This window comes from Apium graveolens, chromosome 8 (genome assembly GCF_009905375.1).
Source record: "Apium graveolens cultivar Ventura chromosome 8, ASM990537v1, whole genome shotgun sequence".
NCBI classification, from domain to species: Eukaryota; Viridiplantae; Streptophyta; class Magnoliopsida; order Apiales; family Apiaceae; genus Apium; species Apium graveolens.
Genome location: NC_133654.1, coordinates 265,693,711 through 265,698,662, shown reverse-complemented (window position 1 = coordinate 265,698,662; position 4,952 = coordinate 265,693,711).

Here is a 4,952-nt window from a genome sequence, read left to right as displayed (position 1 = left end):
TTCATGAGGTGGAGGAAGATTCAGATCCAGATTAAGATTGGATTCAGATTGGATCATGCCATATCTGCTGAGGATTGGAGACTCATTTCTTTTGGTCTTTCCAGAGTTCTAGTGTTATGTTTAATAATTATTGAGTATCAGCATTCTGATAGGATGATGAGACAATTCCGGTTAGGACAGGGTATCCCACGGTCACCGCTTAACATGACAGTATATGAAGCCTATGATTCCATTCAACTTCTATGACTGGCGAGGTATATCGTTTGCTGAGATTGGTGATTGGACCCGTTTTAGTCATCACCCGGAGGTTGTAGTGGCTCAGTAGTCAGACTCAGTTGATGACACATCTATATGTAGTGGTACTCAGGACATTACACATATGCGTGTGGGGGAAGCCACACCCAGTGCCAGAGCCACAATACATCACCATAAAGTTGTTTAACAACTCCCAGACATTTGACCTTATAAGTTTTTTTTATAATTGTTCCCCGTGTACTCCCATATTATTTGATAAGTTCTCCCTTGAATTATAGTATCATTTAATTATATTCCAAAAATATCTATGCATGATACATAAGGGGTTGCATGTCTGCAGGCTATGGATATCAACATTCCCCCTGAGCATGAACATGAGTTTGGGAGGATTTCTCCAATGTTTTGTGGAGCTGTATTGTCGATTCATGCAGGATGTTAGAGGTCCGGCATATACGGCTTCATTATTCCAGCATGTTCATCTATCTCCCGAGACAATGGGCATATATATACAAGAACCTCTGATGACAACTTGTTGAAGGTAACAAGAAAGTGGTTCTCTTAGACTCACACATTAATGGTCTATAACATTTGTAATACTATAACATCCCACATCAATACGAATAAGAGTGTTTGGGACATTTATAGATACAAGTCAACAATCAATGTGTACCAAATCGCTAGCTTTTTCGGATTGACCTGTGATGGGTTGTTGGGTCCGGTAGTATTCGGATGTGGACTTGGGTGTTATACATGATATCAGAGCTCTGCCCGGCCGAAAGTGCAGAGGCACTGCCCGGGTTCCGTATGTGTTTTTTGTGAGATCGACGAGGACGTCGATCCTATAAGAGGGGGGTGTTTGTAACATCCCACATTGATAAGAATAAGAGTGTTTGGGACATTATAGATACAAGTCAACAACCAATGTGTACCAAATCGCAAGATTTTTCGGACTGACCTGTGGTGGATTGTTGGGTCCGGTATGTATTCGGTTGTGGGTTTGGGTGTTATAAGTACGTATCATCCATATCTTATAAGAAACGATCTCTATCATTTTCCACAAAGTACTTTGTGGTCTCAACCAATTGGTCTTGAAATCTTTTAAACATCTATTTCGTATAAATAGAAGCGACATTGTGTTCCAAGGCGGTCTTCATTCCTGTACAACAAATTTTGTAAAATGTATTATAATCCTCTTCTTTCTCATGAATGAATTGCCTTTTGTAAAGTTTTTTGTACACCCTCAACGAATTCTTTCAATCTCGTGTATATCCTACATAAGGATCAAAAAATGTATTTATTCCTTAAAGAAAAGCATTTATTCCTTCGCTTCTCGATATGGTCTTTTGACACCGCGAAAAAAATGTTTTTTTTTTCAAATTTATATTTGTGGGTTATAATAATTAATTTTAAAAGTGTGAATAATAAAATATAATATATGAGTAGATTTCATTCTTGCCCTTCAAAATTAGTAACAATCTAATAAAAAAGGGTGTTTTCATAAATAAGAATAACTTTTTTTAATTAACGAGCCTGGTTAAATCTTGAGGTTTCTTTAGGGGTAAAAAACCAAAATACCCACCATTTGGGGAGATTTGTCCAAAATGTCTATTGGCGGGATGTTCCGTCTTTTTTACTCACTGAATACGCATGTGTGGGATGCGGATTCAGATTTTGAAAATTTAACAAAGGATACGCATGTTGAACATGCGTATCATTTTTTATTTTTTGTGAATACGCATGTTGAACATGCGTATTCTTTGCAAAAGTAAAAGTGAATACGCATGTTCAACAACATGCGTATACTTTATTAAATTTTAGAAGGTTGAATCCGCATCCCACACATGCGTATTCAATGGGTATTTTGGGCGGTTCGCGCGCATCTATGCATTTTGGGCAGTTGAAGGTGAAAAGTGGTGTATTTTGGTCATTTTTTCTTTCGGGTAAAAAACCAAAATACCCATCATTTGGAGAGATTTGTCCAAAATACATATTAGCGGGATGTTCCGACCTTTTTACCCACTGAATACGCATATGAGATATGCGGATTCAGGTTTTAAAAATTTAACAAAGCATGCGTATTCACATTTTGTTTTTTATGAATACGCATGTTGAACATGCGTATTCTTTGTAAAAAGCAAGTGAATATACATGTCCAACATGCGTGTTTTTTGTAAAATTTTAAAAGGTCGAATACGCATCCCTTAAATACGTATTCTGTGGATATTTTGGGCGGTTCGTGCGCATCTGGGCAGTTGAAGGTGAAAAGTGGTGTATTTTGGGCATTTTTTCAAAGATAATACTTTCCACTCCGACCGCCAAATGAAATACGTATATTAATCTTACAACCCGTGCATCTCTTCATTAATATTTTAATTTTATTTAAAATTATAATATTTTTTGGATCATTTTTTTATTAATATATTTATAAATAATAATATAAATATTTATTATTGGCGGGATTCGAACCTGAATATTGGGTTGTGTATAAATAATAATATCAATAAATATTGTTGGTTGGGTTCAAACCTGGAAGTCTTAGTACTGTATAAATAATAATATAAATATTTGTTGTTGGCGGGAGTCAACCTATATTCTTTTAATATTTGAATATAACGGTCGTGTTCACTTGATTAAAAAGATCCGACGGTCATAATTGGGAATAACCAAACCAACCAAAAAAAGACATAGGAAAGTATGTGTAACACCCCCAAATCCAGGGTCGGGGATTCGGGTTGTCACGAGTTCCATTTCCCGATATATAAATATATTCATATATATCTCCCATACCTTTCCTGAAAACCTCTGTCATGTAAAGTATGAACAGAGTTGCAATTTCAATAAATTTGGAAAGGAAAGAATTTTGGCATAAACCCGATATCTTGCTGATCAGGCAAAAATACCAATAAGTAACCTTTTCTACTAGTAGATGGATGAATCCCCCACCGGTCATCACCCTGGCCTCATTAGGACCTTGTGCTGGACCGCCACCCGGCCTCTTACCGCGTTGAAGGACTGCCACCCAGCCACTTACACTTTGATAGACCGTACCCCGGCCTGTCGCTTATGCCGACTCAATTAGATGGGCTTACTTCCCGAACGTTGGGTAAGTAATCAATTCATTTGTTTTCTCAAAACAGCAACCACGTTGCGAATGTAAAATACACCACAGAGCTGGATCCCCCAGGTTTTGAGCGAGTATTTAAATCCCCTTTGAAAGGAAGATCTTAAATATAAAAATGAGTTTTGGGGTCCACTTTAACTTTAAAAATCATTTTGAAGACTCGAAAACATTTTTAAGAATGTTTGGAGTACTGCTGATTTATTAAAATAAATCAGTCCCGATATATTAGAAATATCTGAATATTATTATTTAAATAATATTCTCATAAGATAATCCTAATAAAAATAATCGAAGTAGAAGTTTTAAAACTCATACTTGAAATGAATATTAAATAACCAAAGATATACTTATACGAAAGTACTATCTTTATTTGAATAATTGAAAATAAGTTTGATTATCGAAATATTATTCTTTAATAAAATAAAAAATATTATTAAATAATAAGCGGAGTCATAATACCTCGAATGAATATTATAATTAATATTCATTAAATAAAATAAACGGAGTCATACATCCTCAAATGAATATTCAAATAATATTCATTAAATAATATAACTGAGTTATAAGCCCTCGAATGAATATTATAAATAATATTCATTAAATAAAATAAAGTTAAAGTTATCGAATAAATCTTATTCGATTAATAGTTTTGAAAACTATAACCATATATATATGAAAATATATATATTATACTCGGGAACATCGACTCCCGGGTTAGAAATATGTTCACCTTTGGGTCCCCTATACTAAGGGTAAACTCAAATACCGCTTATCTCTAGCATAGGTATTATGCAACTATAAGCATTTGAACCAACATATATATAAATCAAGTATATGAAACAGGCATGCATATATACCATATCACATGCTACAATATATCGCAAGAATTTGCTAATAACAAACATGCATTTATCGCAAGATCATGCTTATACACATATACATCACAACAACAGTTATACGGGTAGAAAACTTGCCTGAGTGCTCCCGGATAGGCTTAAGCTTAGAGTGGGTCCAATAACCTATGAATAACAACATAAGTCGGAATTAGACCCCGGTCGCTTAAGAAACTAGACTTTAACCATTTAGAGTCCTAATGTTCGCTTTCGCGCTTAACGATTCACTTAAGTTGCTCGAGTACCCTTGGCTCCACCATTTTTAATAAATTAACCATTATGAGTTTTAAGGCGATTCTTTCGCAAGTGTCTTACCAACTGCCTATTACACCTTACATAAATGTTTCATACTTCAATTAGTCCTTTAAGGTCTTTAACCTATGTTTCAAAGTAAGGCGAGGGGTAATGATTCGTTCGCGAAACGTCGTTACTTAAAACGACCGTTTCTTCTAAATCGTACATCGGAATCAAACGAACTACATATCAAAACGAAGCTCGTAACATGAACTATCTAAAAATGGCAATGGTCAAAACCTAGCAGTGAGTTCCCGGGTCCTAATGTTAAGAATAAAAACAGTCTAAAGTAAATCGGGCATTACGACGACTATATTTACGCGATTTCCTAATTTTATACCATTCCAATTCAACCACCAATCAATCCCAATCCATCCATACAACCAAAA